Source organism: Akebia trifoliata, chromosome 1 (assembly GCF_017979445.1).
Source record: "Akebia trifoliata isolate Shusen 1 chromosome 1, ASM1797944v1, whole genome shotgun sequence".
In the NCBI taxonomy this organism is placed as follows: Eukaryota; Viridiplantae; Streptophyta; class Magnoliopsida; order Ranunculales; family Lardizabalaceae; genus Akebia; species Akebia trifoliata.
In genome coordinates this window covers 20,290,496-20,300,652 of record NC_141375.1, presented here as the reverse complement: position 1 = coordinate 20,300,652, position 10,157 = coordinate 20,290,496, and the positions used below count along the sequence as shown (strand labels likewise).

At 35.4% G+C, this 10,157-nt stretch overlaps 2 long non-coding RNA genes and 1 other non-coding gene across 4 annotated transcripts; 2 read left to right on the top strand and 1 right to left on the bottom strand.

Moving 5' to 3' along the window:
- The first annotated feature begins 2,613 nt into the window (after positions 1-2,613).
- On the top strand, positions 2,614-4,623 carry LOC147410873 (uncharacterized). Of its 2 annotated transcripts, XR_015177998.1 has the most exons (4): positions 2,614-2,898; positions 3,474-3,572; positions 4,270-4,379; positions 4,530-4,623. It is a non-coding gene; the product is annotated as an uncharacterized LOC147410873 (long non-coding RNA). The 2 variants fall into 2 exon arrangements; XR_015177995.1 differs by lacking the exon at positions 3,474-3,572 and having other exon boundaries at positions 2,621-2,898.
- A 994-nt stretch (positions 4,624-5,617) lies between these two features.
- Positions 5,618-7,513, bottom strand: LOC147410872 (uncharacterized). Its single transcript, XR_015177999.1, has 4 exons — positions 7,215-7,513; positions 6,560-6,652; positions 6,393-6,472; positions 5,618-5,936 (listed from the first exon to the last, which is right to left on the bottom strand). It is a non-coding gene; the product is annotated as an uncharacterized LOC147410872 (long non-coding RNA).
- Positions 7,514-9,596: 2,083 nt separating this feature from the next.
- On the top strand, positions 9,597-9,673 carry LOC147410871 (small nucleolar RNA snoR122). Its single transcript, XR_015182855.1, has one exon. It is a non-coding gene; the product is annotated as a small nucleolar RNA snoR122 (small nucleolar RNA).
- Positions 9,674-10,157: the final 484 nt, after the last annotated feature.

Sequence of the window (10,157 nt, the reverse complement as noted above, 5' to 3'; positions counted from 1 at the left end):
GTTCTATTTTTGGGTTAGGTGTCTGAAAACCAGACCGAACCCGGAATCGGACGGATAGGCTTAACCCAATCAATAACCTAATAAATGAGTTCACATCTTTTTTTTTACAAAAATAAAATTTTCAAAACCGTTGGTAGTGAGCCTCATCAGGATTTAAAAAAAATATTTTTTTTTTAAATTGTGCGCAATGTGCCCATCTATATAACAATTGGAAGCATATAATAGAATGGCGTTCAGACTTCAGAGGGCCAAATATTTTTTCAATGTATGGGTTAGAAGTTTCAGAATAGACTAATTTTTGGTGAGGATGATCTATTCACCATAAAGATCATCCTCACAAAAAATCAGCCCATTCCAAAACTTTTAACCCTATTTTGAAAAATGTTTGGCTCTCTTTGGGAAATCGAGAACCATTAAATTTTTGTAAATCACTTGTAATGAAGTTAATAGTTTTAGAATTGGCTGATTTTTTGTGAGGATGATCTCCTCATGATAGAAAGCATCTTCATAAAAAATCAACTCATTCTAAAACTTCTAACCCATACATTGAAAAAGTGTTTGGCACAATGTTTGACTCTCTTTAGGGCCTCCTTTTATATATATATATATATATATATATATATATATGGGTAGCGTTCAATGGCAAACTTTTTGGCAAAACATTTTTCAAAACATGGGTTAGAGGTTTTGGAATGGGCTGATTTTTGGTGAGGATGATCTCTACGGTGAGGAGATCATCCTCACCAAAAATCAGCCCATTCCAAAATTTCTAACCCATGTTTACAAGCTGAAAACTTGTGGACCGTCCATTTTTTTGTAAACTGTTTTTGATGGGGTTAGAAGTTTTGGAATGGGCTGATTTTTGGTGATGATGATCTCCTCACCGTAGAGACATCCTCACCAAAAATCAGCCCATTCCAAAACCTCTAACCCATGTTTTGAAAAATGTTTTGCCAAAAAGTTTGCCATTGAACGCCCTCCTATGTATATATATGAGTCCCGTTCGCCACCCTAAGTTTTACCATACACTTTAACAAACGTGTTTTGTCCTACGTGGGTTAGAAGTTTTGGAATAGGCTGATTTTTGGTGAGGATGATCTCTATAGTGAGGAGATCATCCTCACCAAAAATCAGCCCATTCCAAAACTTCTAATCCCATAAAAAATGGTTTACAAAAAATGGACGGTCCACGATTTTTCAATTTGTAAACATGGGGCTGAAAATTTCGGAATGGGCTGATTTTTGGTGAGGATGATCTTCTAATCATAGAGATCATCCTCACCAAAAATCAGCACATTCCAAAACTTCTAACCCATCAAAAATGGTTTATAAAAAATGGACGGTCCACGATTTTTCAACTTGTAAACATGAGGCTAGAAGTTTTGTAATGGGCTGATTTTTGGTGAGGATGATCTCCTAACCGTAGAGATCATCCTCGCCAAAAATCAGCCCATTCCGAAACTTTTAACCCATGTAGGACAAAAATAGTTGGCTAAAATGTTGGCCAAAATGTTTGGTGCTCAACAGGACCATATATATATATATGGGTGGCGTTCAAGGGCCAACTTTTTAGCAAACTTTTTGGCAAAACATTTTTCAAAACATAGGTTAGAGGTCTTGGAATGGGCTGATTTTTGGTGAGGATGATCTCTATGGTGAGGAGATCATCCTCACCAAAAATCAGCCCATTCCAAAACTTCTAACCCATGTTTACAAGTTGAAAAATCGTGGACCGTCCATTTTTTATAAATTGTTTTTGATGGGGTTAGAAGTTTTGGAATGGGCTGATTTTTGGTGATGATGATCTCCTCACCGTAGAGATCATCCTCACCAAAAATCAGCCCATTCCAAAACCTCTAACCCATGTTTTGAAAAATGTTTTGCCAAAAAGTTTGCTAAAAAGTTGGCCCTTGAACGCCCCCCTATATATATATAGGGTCCCGTTCGCCACCCTTAGTTTTACCACACACTTTAACAAACGCGTTTTGTCTTACATGGGTTAGAAGTTTCGGAATGAGCTGATTTTTGGTGAGGATGATCTCTATGGTGAGGAGATCATCCTCACCAAAAATCAGCTCATTCCAAAACTTCTAACCCCATCAAAATTGATTTACAAAAAATGGACGGTCCACGATTTTTCAACGTGTAAACATGGGGCTAAACATTTCGGAATGGGCTGATTTTTGGGGAGGATGATCTTCTAATCATAGAGATCATCCTCACCAAAAATCAGCTCATTCCAAAACTTCTAACCCATGTAGGACAAAAAACGTTTGTTAAAGTGTGTGGTAAAACTTAGGGTGCTGAACATTTCCCATATATATATATAGGGAAATGTTCAACACCCTTAGTTTTACCACACACTTTAACAAACGTTTTTTGTTAGAAGTGTCCTATATATGTATATAGGGAGCGGTTCGGCGGCCTTAAACAAAAACAAGTTTGGTTCCAAGTTTTTCAGTCCGTTAGATTTGACCAGAGGCGACGGTGTGGATGTGTCTTACGGTTTTAAAGTTAAAATATAAATAATTACAAAAGACCCCATATTCAAATCTATTATTCTTTAATAAATCCCTCTTCTTAACTCTCTTCTTCTCTCTCTATAAACAGAGTTACAGACGAAACCCTCTCCCTCCCATCTCCCTCTCTCTCTCTCTCTCTCTTTCTCTCTCAAGTTACAGCTCGAACAACCCGATGCCATCGCCGTCTCTCTCTCTTTCAAGTTAAGTTCGAACGAAACCAACGATTCTTGCCATCGTTGGTTCGAATAGACTGGTTTTTATTTTGTTACTGCAACTAGAGGCATGTGCCCATTCTTTCTTTGATGAGCTTCAGGAACCAAACGCTCGCCTGCCTAATGGTTGCCCTTTACCACCTTTTTTCAACTTCAAACAGGAAGTATGTTTCTGAAACTTCACCTTATTTACTGTATGTCCACATTATGACCACATGTAAATATATTTGCATCATGTGGAATGAAATGGGCACTGGGGTCCATTTTGCAGAAATTTAACCCAATATTGTGCAAAAGACACCGATTGTACATATAATTTGAGGTTCTTGATTTTTGAAAGTTAATAATCAATCGTAAACCAACGAAGGATGAATTGTTGAAACCAAATGTCTCATTTCTTTCAAATTTTAGAAAATGGAAAATGTCAGTTAAGATTTTCCATGTTTTAAATATGATTTCATTCTAATGGTAGACTTTATTCGAGTTATTAATTTTCAATTGTGGGATTTTGATTTGTACTCATCGGCAGGACATTCTAATTCATAATTTCCAGTTTAGAGTCCTCCACTCTGAAGCTTTAAATCCTGAGTGGGTACATTTGAAATCCGTGTAAATGGATTGTAAATCCAATTTGGTTGACTCGACTGGCATTATTTCTTGAAATAATTCACATGTTCTATTAGTCAACTATTTCCATACATAAATGATCTAACTTTTCCAGTATCCATTGTGGTCACAGCCACTAATTTTTGTCCACCAAACAATGCTCTCCCAAACAACCTATTTTCCAGCACATTGCTCAATACAGAGATGGAGTTGTATCTGTTGCTTACAGAAGGTATGTTATGTGCTTATTGTGTTGTCCATCAGTCCATGTCTTATAACACCAATCCTTTCAAAATTAAGTTGTCATTTCCAAGAAGATTGGTGTTTATAAGTAAAAGTTAGTGCATTAATAGAAGCTCTCAAGTCTCAAGGCCAAAATCTGAGTTCTCTGACCCTTTAGAAGCACATTGATAATTCTGGAAATAGAAGATTATAGAATAAAAACAAGCAATCAACTGAGATCCTGTAAGCATTCCATTCCAGGCATTTTTTTTCTTGGTGTAGGGTAGGTGCACTCTGAATTATATACCACAACACAAAATCTTGTTATATCAGAAAGCATCATAATTTGTTTGTCTCCAATAAAAGAGGTGTTGGTGTAAAAACAGATAGTGTTACTAATGCAAGCGTTACCATAAATATACATAATACCGAACACACAATGTTTGCGAGTCCCGCACTTGCTACATGTATCAGATTCTAATACCCATGACTGTCACACAGGCCACTAGAATATGACGAAGGGTCATCATGTTTTTCTCTAATATCAAGAAAAAGGCTATAGTAGAAGTAAATTTTTTGTTATTTAGGGAATTTTTGTGTGTAAGCGTACATGCATCCAGTATTCATGTGTGGAACTCCTCTTTGTTTTTAGAACCTGAAGGTATTTCTGGTTTCCTAATAAGTACAAATTGAATTTTTTTCTCAAGGTTGTAAAGGTGGCAGATTCTAGCACAAGGTTATAAATCATTAACCATATGATCAGAGAGCAGATGTGTTCAATTTTGCTATAGTACTATGGGAGCTCACAACAGCCAAGGTACTTTAAGTTGGTTCAAGCTCTTAAAATACAGTTTAGTGATCAATTAAGTTTGGAACAGAGATTATTATCCTAGTGAACGAAATCTTCTTTTAGAGTAGTTTGTGATGAATGTGTAATAATTTTTTTTTTTGTGCACGAAATATACAGGGAATCAGGGATAGGTCTTAAGGAACAAAGTCGGGGAGCAACTGGTTTCTGTTTCCAATGTTGTTAAGGAGCATTGGGCAACGTATGGAAGCAGGGGCGGATTTACAGTGGGGGCAGTGGGGCAATTGCCCCCACAAGAATTTCTAAACTTAATAGTGAGGTATTAATAATTTGAAATTTTTTTTAACATTCTACTGCTTTGCCCCCACAGAAGTTTTGAAATTTTTTTTATTTGTAATTTGCCCCACAAAAACTTTTAACATTCTACTGCTTTGCCCCCACAGAAGTTTTGAAATTTTTTTTATTTGTAATTTGCCCCCACGAAAACAAAATCCTGGCTCCGCCCCTGTATGGAAGGAATTTCTTTTCTAATATTAGCTTCTCAAGGCAGTCACCTCTTCTCTAATGTGTTCTTACATCCTTGTATATGTGTCAACAAATACTGACCCCAATTTGTTACAGGTGATGATGAGGCTGATGTTTGGCGCATTTGGCAAGGCTAGAAGCTCAAACACAACTGCTTTCGTTAGCCCGGCAAATCTTATCAGTTTGAAGAACGAGTGTTCTTAATTATTTCTTACATTCTTGCCTTCCACGAGCTATTGCGATACTTTGTAATAATTGACTGGAACAAGTGTTGTAGCTGATTACAATTTATATATCTTTCTTACATCTCTTGCTGGTACAAGGGTTGGCATATTTTTTTCCCAAAATGTTTCCCATTGTTGATTCTTAATTTCCATTAGCCAACCAGTTTGTTCTGTGGATTTTGGAGTCTCATACTTAAGAACTTGTATTCTGCAGTGATCAATACTACAAAGCACATCACCATTTTCCTGATTTTTTTTCTTCTTTATTGTAACATAAATTCCATAGAGATCATTCTCACAACAAATAAAAAATAAAAAATAAAAAACAACTATTGTTTCTCCGAGATGCCTTCATTCCCACTATTAGTATAAATAGGAACTCAACGTTGATGAGATCTCCTAGATGCCTTCTTTCCCACTCTTGTTTCTAATGCCACCATTCCAAAGCTATACAACCATCGCATCTTTCAGTCACAGACATAGTGTGCATGAGCTCTACAAGCAAGTAATAAAATCAAATCTAATGAAGTTTAGTTAAAAAATAAAGTAATCGAGTTTTGAAGAACTACTAAATCTCCAATCTGATATGGTTTGGTTCCAGTTCAAATATGTTCACTTTTATTCCATGAGGCTGATATCCATTTATATGAAATCTAATTTATATAAAGCGATGAATGAAGTACGAATCAATTCTTATATACACTTCAATTCACTTCTATCAAGCTACAATTGTAATGATAAGCTCATATCTATTGCTCATGGCTTCTACCCTCTTTTTGAGTCCATATTATGTTCCTATTCCTTCTTCTTTTGCAACCTGTATGTGAGAAACAAACAACAATAACCGATAAATATGGGAGTGGGTTTGCAATTTTACAAAATTGAATAAAGAAGAAAGAAATGGATTTGCAAATGTTGTATACATTATAACACTAGTTCAAACAATTTCAGTTGTTGTATACAATTTAATACAACAATTTCACACTACTTATATGTGGAATAGCAAAAGACCACTATATCCTTAATAAGGAATCGAAGACCTTCAGTCTTCATTTTCATTACTAGTATATCTTATACTTAAAAAAAGGAATCAATGACACTGATTTTTCTCCTTTTCATGCCCTTTTAACTAACAAACTATTTAAGGAAACATATGTGGCAGGCACCATACACAGCCCAGACTGTATATTAACTAATCAATCCAGGCCATTCACTTGGTGGAAACTATTTAATTATGAATGAAAGATCAAATATTCATTTTTCTACTACTTACTGCGATTCCTTTAATATTAAACAACTTCTCTTTATTGTTAAATTGAATCATCAGCTTTGCGAGCTGCGGAATGTAATGCCCTAGTAATAACAAGAAAATTAACAATCAGATTTTCCTCCTTTTACTCCCAATCCAAAATGATAAAGTTATTAGGAATGAGAGAATACCCGCATAGCTTTCCCCTGTTATGAACAGTTCCCTATGCTTATATTGTGGAAACTTGACGAACCATCATTGTAAGAACACAAGATTGTCTCTAGCTTAAGAAACAAAGGCAAAAACAGTTTCAAAATCCAATTGCAATAAGATTTATAGAGATCCCATGTTTTGGTATCAAACACTACCCCATCATGTAAGAAAGATTAAACCCATTATAACAATGAACCATGTTGGGAGATTCTTGAGAACCTGAATAGTAAAGTTCAATTGAGTTTGAATAAAACAAAAGTTGTATTTCAAATGGAGTACAAATCAAAACCCCACAACTGAAAATTAATAACTCGAATAAAGTTTACCATCAGAATGAAATCATATTTAAAACATAGAAAAGGATCTTAACTGACATTTTCCATTTTCTAAAATTTGAAAGAAATGAGACATTTGGTTTCAACAATTCATCCTTCGTTGGTTTACGATTGATTATTAATTATAAAAAATCAAGAACCTCAAATTATATATACAATCAGTGTCTTTTGCACAATATTGGGTTAAATTTCTGCAAAATGGACCCCAGTGCCCATTTCATTCCACACGATGCAAATGTATTTACATGTCGTCATAATGTGGACATACAGTAAATAAGGTGAAGTTTTAGAAACATACTTCCTGTTTGAAGTTGAAAAGAGGTGGTAAAGGGTGACCATTAGGCATGCAATCGTTTGGTTCCCGAAGCTCATCAAAGAAAGAATGGGCACATGCCTCTATCTCTAGTAACAAAATAAAAACCAGTCTATTCGAACAGACGATGGCGACAATCGTTGGTTTCGTTCGAACTTAACTTGAAAGAGAGGGAGACGGCGATGGCATCGAGTCATTTGAGCTGTAACTTGAGAAAGAGATAAGGAGAGAAAGAGATGGGAGGGAGAGGGTTTTGTCTGTAACTCTGTTTACAGAGAGAAGAAGAGAGTTAAGAAGAGGGATTTATTAAAGAATAATAGATTTCAATACGGGGCCTTTTGTAATTATTTACGTTTTTTACTTTAAAACCGAAAGACACATCCACACCGTCGCCTCTAGTCAAATCTAACGGACTGAAAAACTTGGAACCAAACTTGTTTTTGTTTAGGGCCGTCAAACCGCTCCCATATATATATATACGGTCCCGTTCAGCACAAAACATTTTGGCCAACATTTTAGCCAATCATTTTTGTCTTACATGGGTTAGAAGTTTCAGAATGGGCTAAATTTTGGTGAGCATGATGTCTACAGTGAGGAGATCATCTTCACCAAAAATCAGCCCATTCCAAAACTTCTAGTCACATGTTTACAAGTTGAAAATTTGTGGAACGTCCATTTTTTGTAAACCATTTTTGATGGGGTTAGAAGTTTTGGAATCGGCTGATTTTTGGTGATGATGATCTCCTCACCGTAGAGATCATCCTCACCAAAAATCAGCTCATTCCAAAACTTCTAACCCATGTTTTGAAAAATGTTTTGCCAAAATGTTTGGTGTTGAACATTTCCCATATATATATATATAGATGGGTCCCGTTCAATAACAAACATTTTGACAAACATTTTGGCAAAACATTTTTCAACACATGGGTTAGAGGTTTTGGAATGATCTGATTTTTGGTGAGGATGATCTCTATGGTGAGGAGATCATCCTCTCCAAAAATCAGCCCATTCCAAAACTTCTAGCCCCAGTTTACAAGTTGAAAAATCGTGGACCGTCCATTTTTTGTAAACCATTTTTGATGGGGTTAGAAGTTTTGGAATGGGCATATTTTTGGTGATGATGATCTCCTCACCGTAGAAATCATCCTCACAAAAAATTAGCCCATTCCAAAATCTCTAACCCATGTTTTGAAAAATGTTTTGCCAAAATGTTTGTTGCTGAACATTTCCCTATATATATATAGGGTGACGGGTGACGTTCCTACGACCCCCATTACGACCCCCATCGCGACCCCCGATGTCAGTCTTTCAATTCGCATGCCATCTACGGTCCAGATCAACCATTCGATTGTAAAATAACGAAAATTTGTTATTTACAAACGCCTCCCCATAAACAAAAAGAACAGATCTGAGATCGATCTTCGTCTTCTTCTTCACTCTCTTCCTCTTCGACAGATCTGAGATCTCCATCTTCGTCTTCTTCTTCACTCTCTTCCTCTTTGACAGATCGAGATCGATATTCGTCTTCTTCTTCCTCTTCTTCGTTTCTAACCGATCTCCATCTTCGTCTTCTTCTTCCTCTTCAAACTCACATCACTGTCTTCCTCATCTCTCTCTCTCTCTAAGTCGTTGTGAAGAAACGAAGAGCTCGGTCGAACCCCAGCTCGATAGAAACCCAACACGTCATCCCTCCCTCTGTTGGAAACGAAGACAGAACCTCCTCGAAGAAATCCAACTCGACTTCATCCTCATCTCTTTCCCTCTCTCTCTCTCTCTCCAACAGAAACCCTAAGGTAAACCCTTAAATTTTTTTTATTTCATATTTTTATTTCATTTGTTTTTTTTTTTTTATGTATCGATTATGACAAATCATCGACAAATTTTATTTTGAAAGCTGCTTTGTTTCACTGATATTGAGTTATTGTTGTGTGTTTCATTTTTCATTAATTAATGGTCTATGGATATTGAGTTAATTGCATTGCTTCCCTTCCAATGGTATATTATACGTATGGCTTTGTCTAGAATCAAAATATCCAAGTATCCACGAAAATCAGAAACCCTTAATTACTTTTTATTTTAAATTTCTTCGGTTATTCTGAGTTTTATATATGTTTAACTGAAAATTTTACAATCCTTATGTGTTTAATTCGAAGAAATGGGTTCGAATGGAAATTCCTATGTGTGTGTGTTTTTTTTTTTATGATTGTTCATGTTCGGATCGGATACCAATTCAACTAAGAAATTCTTGAACAAATAGTGTGTTTTAGCCATTGTTTTGCTTGGGTTGTTTCTCAATCTTTGTTTTCCATTATTTATTATGTGGTCATGTTCATCCTATTAGGATTGCTTTTTTTCTTCTAAGATATCTGCCAATGATGTATAAAACTATGCACGTATTATCAGATTAACTATGATGATATGTTATTGTCACTACCACTGAGGCATATCTGCAATGAAATGGAGATTCACCCCTTTAAAAAATAAGTCATCATTGAAAATTGAGGTGCCAATAGAAATACACTCTCAAATTTTTTGTTTTTGTTTTAGATTTGTATTTGTTAGATTTAAGATTTTATATGGGCCTAATCCTAATTGTAAATAACTGTTGAAGTTGTTTCAATGTGTTATAACACTTTGTAATGTTGAGAATAGGTAAAAGTTGGCGTGCCAATAGAAACACACTCTCTCATTATTTATTAGATTTAGGATTTTATATAAGTTTAATCCTAATTGTAAACGACTGCTAAAGTTGTTTCAATGTGTTATGACGCTTTGTAATGTTGAAATAATTAGTTGAACCAAGCTTTTGTAATGTTTGGATTGTGTGTTTTAATATTTTACTAGGGTGTGCTAAATTATTTATGAAATTGGGGATGTAATAAGTAAATGTAGATCACTTACTCATTTATAACAAGTGGCCTTAGAGAT